The sequence below is a fragment of the Felis catus genome, chromosome B3 (assembly GCF_018350175.1).
Source record: "Felis catus isolate Fca126 chromosome B3, F.catus_Fca126_mat1.0, whole genome shotgun sequence".
Classification (NCBI taxonomy): Eukaryota; Metazoa; Chordata; class Mammalia; order Carnivora; family Felidae; genus Felis; species Felis catus.
Window position 1 is genome coordinate 23,333,333 of NC_058373.1, and position 15,581 is coordinate 23,348,913.

The window sequence follows — 15,581 nt, forward strand, 5'->3', positions numbered from 1 at the left end:
ACCTCCACAGTGTTTTCCAGAGTGGCTGCACCAGCAAAAATGAACTATCGGGACCTCATGAAGATAAAAACTTCTGCACTGAAAAGGAAACAATCAACAAAACTAAAAGGCAACCAATAGAATGGGAAAAGATATTTACAAATAACATATAGGACAAAGGACTAGCATCCAAAATCTATAAGGAACTCACCAAACTCCACACCTGAAAAACAAATAATCCAGTGAAGAAATGGGCAGAAAACATGAATAGACACTTCTCTAAAGAAGACATCCAGATGGCCAACAGGCACATGAAAAGATGCTCAACGTCACTCCTCATCAGGGAAATACAAATCAAAACCACACTCAGATACCACCTTATGCCAGTCAGGGTGGCTAAAATGAACAAATCAGGAGACTATAGATGCTGGAGAGGATGTGGAGAAACAGGAACCCTCTTGCACTGTTGGAGTGATACTTAATTTAAAGAAATAATTTATCTCTAAGTTTATGTGAATATAACTTCTTTATAGGGTTTATAAATTAATTTGGTAATATCATCCATAGGTAGGAATATGTCACCTAGGCATAAACATATGCATTCATGTGTACATAAATGTATATAAACATACAGACATTCCAACAGAGATCTTATGGCTTTTATTTTAAAATATGAGGTGAGGGGTGTCCGGATGGTTCAGTGGGTTAAGCATCAAACTTTTGATTTTGGCTCAGGTCATGATATCACACTTGGTTAGTTCACGTCCCTCATAGGGGTCTACTCTGGAAGCATGGAGCCTGCTTGGAATTCTCTTTCCCCCTCTCCCTGGCCCTCCCCCATTCATATGCTCATGCATGTTTTCTCTCTCTCAAAATAAAAAAATAAATTAAAAAAAAAGACTAAAAATAAATAAATAAATAAAATTTGGGATCAGCAAAACATAGTAATACAGTTGACCCAGTTTGTCTGCACTTTATATTTTTATCTAAATTGTTCTGACATGACACAAAGTATGGTTACCTGTTTATCAATATTTGTGGAGAAGCCCTTTAAAATGTTCTTTTGCCCTGACAAAAAATACTGTGCAGTTTCTGGATTCAACTTAATCAGTGCCTGAAAGGATATTTAGCTGCTCTCTGGGTGTCTCCAAAACGTATCATAGACAAAACATCCAGGTCTCTTCCAAATAGCATTTTGTTCTTTTTTTCAGCCTCAGATGATTGCTTTTGGGGATCCATAACCCCTTGAGAGCCCTCAAGGAATGGCAGTAGGTTTAAAGCTCAAGTGAATAGGGGCTAACATGAGAAGGGAAAACTCTGGCAAGCTGAACAGAGAGAGATGTTGTGGTAAGGGTTATAAAGAGGACATATCAAAGGATTCAAGACAAATTGGAGTAAGATTCAAAGCAGTAAAAGGAGAAAGCAGAAAAAAACTGATGTGAAGGGAGAAGTTTTAGAAAAGCTAGTTTGAATAGACATTAAACTTCCCCTACGGTTGATTAAAGTTCCAAATTATCCTTAGTAAAATCATAATAACAGCATGGAATCAGAATTAGGAATATTTTCAGTGAGAGTTCAAGAAAGAGGCTTTCAATACACTGACAAGCTACCAGGTTCTTAACTATGAATATCTTTACATGTAAGGAAAGAGAAATTTGGGACTTTTAACTTAGTTTCTTTTAGCCTGGCACTTAAACCTGTTTCTTACACAGGTGCTTGCTGTGTACTCTTATTCAGAGTTTAACAAAGAAACCTAGCATTCTGTACTGCCTCTCTTTGGGACCCTAACATATCTTCTAATTAGAACCCAAATTTTTAGAAGCAAACTTTATCCATACCAGCTTTAAGGATATTTCTGAAGCAATTGTTTAGGAGTCAGTCACTAATGGATCCTTGATCAAATAGGAGTGAAGATAAATGTTTCAAAAGTGCACACTCAGGGTCCTGGGGGATGGTCTGGAGGTCCAAAAATGTACCTGACCTTATCTGAGTCTCATAACATCATCATCATCATCATCATCATCATCATCAAAACAGATCCAGACATTAAAGTAATAAAAACATACATTATCCAGGACTATGACAATAGAGGGAGAGAAACCTCTTTACAGAATTGGGTTCAATTATAAATACATCAGGAGAAAATGGTAGTTTTTAGCCAGGAAGCCTGGTGGGTGTCTGTAAATGAAAAATTACTAAAGAAAACATCAAGGCTAAAGGAGTAGTTGACTAATCTACCCACAGGAGTCTTGGTGAATACAGGGAAGGCTTATTTTACACACCCTGATAGATGGTGGAGGATAAGGAACTTGTTCAGACAATGACAATGCTCAGATATGGAGGAAGAAAGACTTTTGCTAAACTTACATAGCTAAGGATTTTACAGTGGATAGGTGGGCCTATGGGAAGGCTTAGGAGCCTAATGTCTGGTGAATAAAAGAAACTGCATTATTAGCAAATCAAAATAAAACAACTGATCCACAGTGGAAGTGAGAAAGAATATGTCTAGAATACAGAACATCACTTAGACATTCTCTTAGTATTAACATGTTCTAAGATTAAGGGCAACGTAAAACTGATAACATAATCCAAGCAGGACAAGTATACTATAGTCCAGATGCTTCAGAAATAAAAATTTGGGTTAACCCATCAGGTAAAGGACCATCCTGAATCATTCCTTCCAGTTCAAGAATGCATAATTAGAGTAGCATACTTAATAGCTGTAAGAATTAACATTTATTTCCTGACCTGCAGAATGAGGCTATTATCATGGGAAAGGCCACATGGAAGCCATGATTATTACCTTTACCTAGGAAGATAGTAAATCAAAAGCAATACCTAACATTCCTTTAGGGATTGCAGAGATAATTGCCAACATCAAAGATGCAAGATGCAAGAGTGGTGATTTCCATCACATCCACATTCAATATTTCTATTTGGCTTTGAGGTACAGAGGTTGATCTGTGTAAGAAAAAGAATGGATTATTACTAGCTTAACCAAGTAGTGATCCTATGGTAGCTGCTATGCCAGTTGTAATTTCATTTCTTGAGCAAATTCACATGCCTTCTCATACCCATTATGAAGCTATATCTTTTTATCTATCTTTCCATAAAGCCCACCAGTAACAATTTCTTTAATTATTCAAGGACAAAAAATATATTCATGGTCATACTTTAGAGGTATATTAACTCTCCAGCCTAATCACAGTTTAGTTCTTCAGGGATCTTGGTTTCCTCTTCCTTACAAAGATACTACTTTGATATATTGCACTGATGACTTTACATTGATTGGACCTACTGAGCAAGCAGGAATATAAACTTCTTGATAAAACATTTGAATTTTAGCTGGTATAGAATATAGCAAATAAAATGCAAGCCTGTACTAACTCAGTGATATTTTTAGGAGTCCGGTGGTATAGGGATTGCCCAGATCTCCTATGTAAAGTGAAGGGTAAGTTCTTTCAACGTGTGTGTGTGTGTGTGTGTGTGTGTGTGTGTGTGTGTATTTAAATTCCAGTGTAGTTAACACACAGGGTTGTATTAGTTTCAAGTCTACAATATAATGACTCAACAATTCCATATATTACTAAATGGTCACCAAGAGAAGTGTTCTCTTATTCCCCTTCACCTATTTTGCACATTCCTCTACTCACTTCCCCCACAGTAACCACTGTTTGTTATTTACAGTTAACAGTCTGCTTTTTTTTCATTTTTCCCCTTTGTTCGTGTTTTTTTTCTACATTCCACACACATATGAATGAAATTATATGGTACTTGTGTCTCAGACTACTTCATTTTGCTTAGAACTATACTCTCAAACTATGAACAAACTGAGGGCTGATGGGGGTGGGAGGGAGAAGAGGGTGGGGGATGGGTATTGAGGAGGGCACCTTTTGGGATGGGCACTGGGTGTTGTATGGAAACCAATTTGACAATAAACTTCATATTAAGAAAAAAAAGAACTATACTGTCTAGATTCATCTATTTTGTTTCAAATGGTAAGATTTAATTCTTTTTCATGGAGAAACAATACTCTCCTGTGTGTGTGTGTGTGTGTGTGTGTGTGTGGTGTAACATCTTCCTTATACATTCATCTATTGATGGACATTTGGGCTTCTTCTAAAATTTAGCTATTGTAAGCAATGTCACAGTAGTCAGGGTTGTGGATATTCCCTCAACTTAGTGTTTTTATATACTTTGGGTAAAAAACCAAGAGTGCAATTACAGGATCATATGTAGTTCTACTTTTAATTTTCATTTTCTTCCTTTTTATATTGTTATTTAATTCCACTATAGTTGACATACAGTGTTATATTAGATTCAGGTATACAATAAAGAAATTCAACAATTCCATACATCACCCAACAGGTATTGTCCTTAATAGCTGTCACATATTTAATACATATGCCCACCCCACCCCCCTAGAAACCATCAGTTTTCTATAGTAAAGGTCTGTTTCCTAGTTTCTGTCTCTGTCTTTCTCTCTCTCTTTTTCTTTTTTTTATTTTGTATTTTTAAATTCTAAATATGAGTGAAATCATATGGTATTTGTCTTTCTCTGCCTTATTGCACTTAGCATTATATTCTATAGTTCCATCCATGTGGTTGCAAATGGCAATATTTCATTCCTTTTTAATAACTGAATAATATTTCATTATAGCTGCATCCAAGAGGCTAATTTTAGACCTAAAGACACCTGCAGATTGAAAGTAAGGGTATGGAGATCCACTATCATGCTAATGGATATCAAAAGAAAGCAAGAATAGCCACAGTTATATCAGACAAACTAGATTTTAAAACAAAGAGTGAAATAAGAGATTAAGAAAAGCATTATATCATAATTAATGGGTCTATCCACCAAGAAGACCTAGCAATTGTAAATATTTATGCCTCCGACTTTGAAGCACCCAGATATATAAATCAATTAATCACAGACTTAAATAAAGTCATTGATAATAATACAATAATGCCATGGGACTTTAGCACCCCACTTACAGGATTGGACAGATCATCTAAGCAGAAAATCAGCAAGGACACAATCGCTATGAATGACACAATGGACCAGATGGACTTAATAGATATATTCAGAACATTTCATCCTAAAGCAGCAGAATACACATTCTTCTTGAGTGCACAAGAAACATTCTCCAGAATAGATCACAAATCAGCCATAAGAAGTACAAAAAGATTAAGATTACACCATTCATATTTTCACACCACAATGCTATGAAACTTGAAGTCAACTACAAGAAAAAAAATTGGAAAGACCACAAATACTTGGAGATTAAAGAACATCCTACTAACAATGAATAGGTTAATGAAGAAATTAAATAGTAAATAAAGAAGTACATGGAAGCCAATAAAAATGACAAAGTGGCAGTCCAAAACCTTTGATGCTAGGTGGTCATAAAGAGAGAAGTACATAGAAATCCAGGTCTTTCTTAAGAAAGAGGAAAGGTCTCAAATATACAACCTAACCTTACACCCAAAGGAGCTGGGAAAAGAACAGCAAATAAAGGACAAAAGCATCAGAAGAAGGGAAATAATAAAGATTAGAGCAGAAGTCAATGGTACCAACACCAACAACAACACCAACACCAACAACAAAACAATAAACAAAAACAGTAGAACAGATCAATGAAGCTAGGAATTGGTTCATTGAAAGAATTAACAAAATTGATAAATCCCTACCAAGATTTATCAAAAAGATAAAGGAAAGGACCCAAATAAACACAGTCACGAATGAAAGAGGAGAGATCACAACCAACACCACAGAAATAGAAACAATAATAAGACAATATATGAGCAACTATATGCCAACAATATGGGCAAACTGCAAGAAATTGGTAAATTCCTAGAAACATATAAACTATAAAAAGTGAAGCAAGAAGAAATATAAAATTGGAACAGACCCATAACCAGGAAAGAAATGGAATCAGTAATCAAAAATCTCCCAACAAACAAGAATCCAGGGCTGGATGGCTTTCCTAGGGAATTCTACCAAACCTTTAAAGAAGAAGTAATACCTATTCTTTTGAAGTTGTTACAAGAAATAAAAAGAAAAGGCAAACTTTAAACTGATTCTATGAGGCCAGTATTACCTTGATTCTAAAACCAGACAAAGACCCCACTAATAAAGATAATTACAGACCAATTTCCCTCATGAATACAGGTTCAAAAATTATCAATAAGATACTAGCAAACCAGATCCAACAATACATTAAAATAATTATTCACCATGATCAAGTGGGATTTATTCTTGGGCTGCAGGAGTGGTTCAATATCTACAAATTAATCTCACATGATACACCACCTTAATAAAAGAAAGGATAAGAAGAACATGATCTGCTCAATAGATGCAGAAAAAGCTTTTGACAAAGTACAGAAACTTTTATTGATAAAAGCCCTCAAGAAAGTGAGGGTAGAAGGAACACACCTGAACATCATAAAGGCCATGTATAGAAAGACCCACAGCTAATATATCCTCAATGGGGAAAAATTGAGAGGTTTCCCCCTAAGGTCACAAACATGAAAGGGATGTGTCCACTGTCACCACTGTGTTTCAACATATTTATGTTGAAAGACCTGGCTTTCAGCTATCAGACAACAACAAGAAATAAAAGGCATCCAAGCTGAGAAGGAAGAAGTAAAACTTTTACTCTTCACAGATGACATAATACTCTATGTGGAAAACCCAAAAGACCACAAAAAAACTGCTAGAACTGATACATGAATTCATCAAAGTCATAGGATATAAAATCAACTTACAGAAATCAGTTGTATTTCTATCCACCAGTAATGAAGCAGCAGAAAGAGAAATAAAAATTGATCCCATTTACAATTGCACAAAAAAAAGATGAGATACCTAGGAATAAACCTAACCAAAAAGAGAAAACATCTGTTTTTTGGAAACTATAGAAAGCTTGTGAAAGAAATTGAAGGCACACAAAAAATGGGAAAACATTCCATACTCATGGATTGGATGAACAAATATTGTTAATATGTCTATATTACACAAAGCAATCTACACATTCAGTGCAATCCCTTTCAAAATAATATCATTATTCTTCCCAGAGCTAGAACAAACAATTCTCAAATTTGTATGGAATCAGAAAAGACCCTGAATAGCCAAAGTAATGTTGAAAAAGAAAATCAAAGCTGAAGGCATCACAATTCCACACTTCAAGCTGTATTAAAAAGCTGTAATCATCAAGACAGTATGGTACTGGCACAAAAACAGACACATAGATCAATGGAATGGAATAAAGAACCCAGAAATGGACCCATAAAGTATGGCCAACAATCTTCAACTAAGCAGAAAAGAGTATCTAATGAAAAAGTGAGAGTCTCTTCAGCAAATGGTGCTGGGAAAACTGGACATGAAAAATGAAACTAAACCACTTTCTTACATCATACACAAAAAGAAATTCAAAATGGATACTGTATGTGTGTACACACACACACACACACACACACACACACACATACACACACATACACATTCATACACTGGAATATTACTCGGTGGTCAAAAAGAATGAAATTTTGCCATTTGCAACAATGTGAATGGGACATGAATGTATTATGCTAAGTGGAACAAGTCAGTCAGATAAACACACATATCATATGATTTCACTCATATGTATAATTTAAGAAAAACTGATGAACAGAAGGGAATCAAAAATAAAATAAAAACAAAGAGGGAGGCAAACCATAAGATATTCTTAAATACAGAGAACAAACTGAGGGTTGCTGGAAGGAGGTGGATGGGAGGATGGGCTAAAAGGGTGATACGAATTAAGGAGGGCTCTTCCTGATGAGCACTGGGTGTTATATGTAAATAATGGGTCACTAAATTCTACTCCTGATACCATTATTACACTATATGTTAACTAACTTGGATTTAAATTTTAATTTTTTCTATTTTATATATATACATATATACCACCTCCTCTTTATCTCTTAATCTATCAATGGACACTTGGGCTGCTTCCATAATATGGCTGTTGTAAATAATGCTTCTATAACAATGCAAGAGCCTGTATCATTTTGAATTTGTTTTTTTCCTATTTTTTGGATAAATACCCACTATTGGCAATTACTAGATCTTATGGTAGTTCTATTTTTAGTTCTTCTAGTAACATTCATACTGTTTTCCACAGTGGCTGCACATATTTGAATTTACACAAGAGTGAAAGAGGGTTCCTTTTTCTTCACATCCTCACCAACATTTGGTGTTTCATGGGATTTTGATTTTAGCGATTCTAGCAGGTGTGAGGTGAAAATGCATTGCAGTTTTGATTTGTATTTTCATAATGAGTGACGTTAAGAATCTTTTCAAGTGTCTGTTGACCATCTGTAGGTCTTATTTAGATAAATGTCTGTGCCTGTCTTCTCATTTTTAAATTGTATTATATGCTTTTTGGGTGTTGAGTTATATTAATTCTTTATGAATTTTGGATAATAAGATTTTCTCATATATTTATCAGATATCAGAAGCTCATACACAATATACTATTTTTCAAGTTTTTATTTAAATTCCAGTTAGTTAACATATAGTATAATAGTTTCAGGTATAGAATTTGGTGGTTCATCACTGAAATGGTTCATCACAGCACCCAGTGCTCAACTCAACAGGTGAACTCCTTAATCCTAATCATCCATTTAACCCACCCCTGACCACTTCCCTTCCAGTAACCCTCACTTTATTTTGTGTAGTTAAGAGTCTGTTTTCTGGTTTTCCTTTGTTTTATGTTGCCCCTATGTTCTTCTGTTTTATTTTGTTTTGTTTTTTAATTTAACATATAAGTAAAATAATATGTTATTTGTCTTTCTGTGACTTATTGCACTTAACATAATACTCTCTGGTACCTTCCATATCGTTACAAAGGCAAGATTTCATTATTTTTATGGCTAAGAAATATTCTATCTATATTTATATCTATATCATCTATATCCATATATCTATATCTATCTATTCATCCGTCAATGGACACGTGGGCTGTTTGCATCATTTGGCTATAGTTGGTAATGCTGCTATAAACATTGAGGTGCATGTATCTCACTGAATCGTTTTTTTTTTTCTATCCTTGGGGTAAATACCTACTAGTGCAATTGCTGGGCAGTAGGGTATTAGGTTTTCTATTTATAACTTTTTGAGAAACCTCCACACTGTTCAGAGTGGCTGCATCAGTTTGCATTCCCATCAACAGTGTAAGAGTGTTTCCTTTTCCACTTTCTTGACAACACCTGTTGCTTCCTGTTTTGTTAATTTTAGTCATTCTGACTGATGTGAGGTGGTATCTCATTTAGTTTTGATTTGTATTTCTCTGATGACGAATGATGTTGAGAATCTTTTCATGTCTCTTTTAGCCATTTGTATGCTTTCTTTGGAAAAATGTCCATTCATATCTTCTGCACACTTTTTTAACTGGATTATTAATTTTTGTGGGTGTTAAGCCTTATACATTCTTTATATATTTTGGATAGTAACCTTTTATCAGATATGTCATTTGCAGATATATTTTCCCATTCCGTTGATTGTCTTTTAGTTATGTTGACTGTTTCCTTCACTGTGCAGAAGTTTTTATCTTGATGAAGTCTCTATACTTTATGTGTGCTCTTTCTCCTCTCTCATTTATGATTTTATCTGAGTATTTTTTTTGTGTAACAAGCCAGGCTAGAGATTTATCAATTTTATTTTCAAAAAACCAGCTCCTGTTTTCATTGATGTAGTATATTGGGGTTTTTTTTGTTTGTTTGTTTGTTTGTTTCTACATTATTTATTTTTGCTCTAATCTGTACTATTTCCTTCCTTCTCATGTTTTTAAGTTCTGTATGTTGTTGATTTTCTAAGTGGTTTATGTCTAATGTTAGGTTATTTGATATTTTTCTCGTTTCTTGATCTAGGTCTGTATTGTTATAAACATTCCTTTTAGGAACACTTTTGCTGCATCCCAAAGGCTTTGGAACATTGTGTTTTCATTTTCTTTTGTTTCCATGTAATTTTTCTTTCTTCTTTTATTTACTGGGTGACCCACTCATTGTTAAGTAGCATGTTATGTGATCTCCATGTTTCTGTGTCATTCCGGGTTTTTCTTTTTTTCTTTTACTTGTGGTTGATTTTTGGTTTCATAGTGTTGTGGTCAGAAAATATGTGTGGTATGATTTCAAAATTTCTGTACTTGTCTGAGGCCTGTTTTGAGACATAGTAGTGATCTATTCTGGAGAATGTTCCACGTGCACTTGAATGGAATCTGTATTCTGCTGTTTTAGGGTAGAATATTCTGAATGTATCTGTTCAACCCATCTGTTCCACTATGTCACTCAAAGCCATTGTTTCCTTGTTGATTTTATGTTTAATCTTTTCATTGATGTATATGGGATATTAAAGTCCGTCACTATTATTGTGTTGTGCTCCATCATTTCCTTTATGTTATGAACTGTTTATGTATTTTGGGTTCTTCTATGTTGAGTGCATAAATATTTACAATTGTTATATCTTCTTGTTATATTGTCTCATTATTGTATAACATTCTTCCTTATTGTTACAATTTTTGTTTTAAAGTAAATTTTGTCTGATATTACTATTGCTACTCCATCGTTCTTTTCACATCCATTTGTATGATAGATGTTTTTCCATCCCCTCACTTTCAATCTGCAGATGTTTTAGGTCTGAGATGAGTCTCTCATAGGCTTCATATATGGGTATCGTCATATATGAGTATCTATATATGGGTTTGTTTGTTTATTTGTTTGTTTTAACCAATTATGTCACCCTATGTCTTTTGATTGGAGCATTTAGTCCATTCACATTCAAAGTAATTATTGATAGATAGTAATTATTTATTGTCATTTTATTATTTGTTTTATGGTTGTTTCTGAAGATATTCTCTCATTCTCTTTTGCCTTTATGTCTTTCATATTCTTCTGATTTTCTTTAGTGATATATTTGAATTACTTTCTCTTTATTCTTTGCGTATTTTTAGTGTTTTTTATATATATGGTTACCAATTGGTTTGTATAAAACCTCTTCTGCCTGTATCTGTCTATATTAATTTGATGATTATTTAAGTTTGAACCCATTCTTTACTGCTCTCCTCCCCATGTTTCGGGTATATGTTGTTATATTTTACCACCTTTTATTTTGTGAGTTCCTTGTTTTTTTTTTACAGAAATATTTATTTTTTACTGTTTTTACTGTAACAGTCTTTGTATACTGTTACTTCTGGTCTCTCCTTTCCACTCAAAGCTTCCCCTTTAATATTTCTTGCAGGGCTGGTATACTGGTCATGAACTTCTTTAGTTTTTGTTTGGGAAACTCTTTACCTCTCTATTCTGAATTATAGCCTTGTAAGAGAGAATTCTTTGTTGCAGGCTTTTCCCAATCAGTAATTTGAATATATCAAGCCACTCTCTCTGGCTTGCAAAGTTTTTGACAAAAAGTCTGATATCTATATGGGTTTTCTTTTATAATTTTCTTCTCCTTTTATCTTGTTGCTCTTAATTTTTTTCCTATATATACATTTTTCAATTTTAATTACAATATGTCTCAGTGTGGGTGTGCTTTTGTTGATTTTGATGAGAGTTATCTGTGCCTCTCAGATATAGATATTTGTTTCCTTCCCCAGATTAGGGAAGTTTTCAGGTATTATGTCTTCAAATGTTCTGCCCCCTTTTCTTTGTTCTTTTTCTTCTGGGACCCCTATAATTTGAATGCTATTATGTTTTATGGAACCACTGAGCTACCTAAGACTATTCTTTTGTTCCATAATCCTTCTCTCTTTTTCTCAGCTTGATTATTTTCCATCACTGTCTTCTTGGTCATTATTTGTTCCTGTGCTTTTTCCACTCTGCTGATCATTTCATCCAGTGTGTTTCTCATTTTGTTTATTGAGCCCTTTATCTCTGCTGTGTTATTCCTTATCTCTGTGTTAAGGGCTTCACTTATGTCTTGACTCTTCTCAAGTCCAGTGAATACACTTATGATCTGGACTCTGAAAACTATAAAATAATGGTGAAAAAAATTAAAGATTGCATAAACAAACAGAAAGTTAATCCATAGAAGTCCACAGATTCAATGCAATCTTTATCAAAATATAAACAGTATCTTTCACAAAAGTAGAACAAATAATACTAAATTTGTATGGAACCATGAAAGACCATGAAAAGCCAATGCAATCTTGAAAAAGAACAAAACCAGGGGTGCCTGGGTGGTGCAGTCGGTTAAGCGTCCGACTTCAGCCAGGTCACGATCTCGCGGTCTGTGAGTTCGAGCCCCGCGTCAGGCTCTGGGCTGATGGCTCAGAGCCTGGAGCCTGTTTCCGATTCTGTGTCTCCCTCTCTCTCTGCCCCTCCCCCGTTCATGCTCTGTCTCTCTCTGTCCCAAAAATAAATAAACGTTGAAAAAAAATTAAAAAAAAAAGAAAAAGAACAAAACTGGAAGTATAACAATCCCAGATTTCAAGATATACAACAAAGTTGTAATAATCAAAACAGTGTGGTACTGTCATGGAAATAGATACTTAGATCAATGGAACATATTAGAGAACCCAGAAATAAACCCATGCTTGTGTGGTCAGAAATCTATGACAAAGGAGGGAAGAATATACAATCGAGAAAAAGTCTCTTCAATAAATGATTCTGGAAAAACTGGACAACTACAAGTAAAAGAAAGAAACTGGACCATTTTTAACACCATCCACAAAAATAAACTCAAATGGATTAAAGACCTAAAGTTGAGACCTGAAACCTTAAAAATCCTAGAAGAGAGTAGAAGCAGAAATTTCTCTATCAGCCATAGAAAAATTTTCCTAGATATGCCTTCTAAGGTAAGAGAAACAAAAGCAAAAATAAACTGTTGGGACTACATTAAAAAAAGAAAGAACAGATTCTCACTGAATTTGTACAATAACCATATTACCATAAAAATAAAAATACTTGCCGAGTTTTCAAATTCTGGGGGGATCTTCTATGGAGAGAAAGTAATTGTTTCATCTTAGGTCACAAAGATAAACCTTACAAATTTCTACAAGGTATACATAGCTTAAGAGAGAAGTTTTTATTTAATTCTGGAAGGCAAAACATTTTTTAAAAGACAAAGCTTCAAACAGAAAGTCATAAACAAGCATAATCATTCTTATTAGTTCATTCATCCCCATGGATTTAATTATTGTTCTGTTATCTTAGATTAGCAGTTTTATAAATCCATCAGCTTCTTCAGTAATTTTTTTTAACATTTAGGACACAAAGTTTTATAAAGGAAGCAAAGACCTGATAAAGACAATCTGAAGCATAATAAATTATTTTTAGACAAAAATCTTGGTTTCACAGGCATAAAAGAAAAATTAAAGAAAATTTTGATACTTTCCACTAACAAAATATCAATAATCTAAGAAAACTATGTTATTTTTGTTGAGATAACCAAATTGTGATTTTGTGTCAAAGCATAATATTGAACCTAAATCAACAAATCCAATCATTTTTAGTTTTGACTTCACGAGACAAGATAGCTTTTCAAAGATTTCTTTCCCACAAGCATTCGACAACTTTTTGTTTGTTTGTTTGTTTTTAATGTTGATTTGGTTTTTATATTACTCTTTTCATCTCTCTTATTCTGGAATAACCAATTATTCTGCCTTAGGACAAAGTTATTCTCTTTTGTCTTAAAAAAAAAAAAAACACCCTTCATGTCTTTCATTATCAACAAGAAATCTTATATTCCTTGCCTACAGACTTTTTCTTTACTATTGTTAGTCCTAGCAATGCCATTTACAAATATTGATTCAATTTTTAAATTACTAGTCACCTTTTACATAGCATCCCCAAAAGTAACAGTTTGAAACTGTCTGCCATATACTATCATTTTGTAGCAAATTTATGAACATATCATTTCATTATTTCCTAGAGACATATGCTTTTTTCCTAGTACAAATTACACGCTTATTAACAGACACAAATACATTTAGCTTCTCTGTATTGTATAACATAAGATGCCAAAAGTAGAGAAACTTATATTCAATTAGTAATGTTTAAATAGTTTGGGGCACCTGGGTGTCTCAGTCAGTTAAATGTCTGACTCTTGGTTTTAGATCAGGTCATTATCTCATGGTTCATGTGATTGAGCCCCACATTGGGCTCTGCACTGACAACTCAGAGCCTACCTGGGATTCTTTCTCTTCCTCTCTCTCTGTCCCTCTCCTGTTCTATCTCTCTCTCTAAAAAAACTAAAATAAACATTAAATATTTTATCTTATTTGGAAATCATCTAGACATTTATTAGTACCCATCATTTACCTTAACTTAATATGATTTCAGGTTTTAAGTCACCAAATTGTGCTGTGAAAATACTGTAAACATATTTTGAAACACAATAATTGCAGAAACGTTCATTTATAAGCTTTTGTCCCATTTGCATCTATTTAATCCACTTGTTTTTGCCAATTATTTTCAAATAGTGATGAAAATTTCATGAGCTAAAAAAATGAATGTAGCTGTTACCTTGAGTTATTGTTCATGTTGACAAATTATGAAGTATTAAAAGAAAACACAAAATAAAGACCCTAAAAAGTTAAACATGATGCTTTTTTCTTGATAATTTATTACTACATTTGACATGCATCAAGCACCTTATTTAATATACATTTTTTCTTATGTTAGATTTATATTTTTATAATATTAAAACATCTAGTAGAGATAACATAAGCTTGTTTGATTACTAAACATAGAAAGAAATTTTTATGTGCATTATATTTAATGCTGACAACTCTAAGGCGTATTTATTTTTATTTTACCAACAAATTTGAAACTTACCTTTTATTAGCAATGTTTATCCCAGGTAAAGTTTACTTAAATATATTTAATTTTTTGTATATTTCTGCAATCATTACAGCAATCATTATCCTAAGCCAATTTGAATGGAAACACTTTAAGAGATTTTATAAATTAATTTAGTAATATTATTAAGAAATAGAAAGTGTAACATATATGCAGCAACATACTTAAACTTAAAGACAGATGAAGAGATCTTATAGCTTTCATTATAAAAATATATCCTGACTCATATAAAATATAATAATACAATCTCACTGGTGTATCAACACTTTCTATTTTTATCTGAATAGTGTTTCTGGAAAGTGCCAATTTAAGGTTACCTGTTTGCCAATTTTTGTGGGAGAGATTGTTACAATTTTCTTTTGCCCTGAAATATAACCTGATAATGCTATGGACTAAATTCTAGGCCAATGACGGCCAATGAAAAGACATCTAGCAGCCCTCTGGATGTTTCCAAAAACCGTCTGCATGGACAAAATATGCAGTTCTGATTTCAAATAGCTTTTTGCTCTTTTTTTTTATCATCAGGTGGTAACTTTGTTTGGGGGAGTGTGTCCCATAGTCTGTTAAGAGCCATTACTAGAGGATATGGGACCTAAAGTTCACATGACTCTAGTGAATGGAGGGGCTGAAGTGGGAATGGAAGAGTGACCAGAGTGGACAGAGAGATAAAGAAGATAAGGTTTTGAAGGTGGATATATCAAAGGACTCATGGGAACTGAAGTAAAGTTCCAAAGCAGTGAAGGAAGGAAGCAGGAGCACCTGTGATG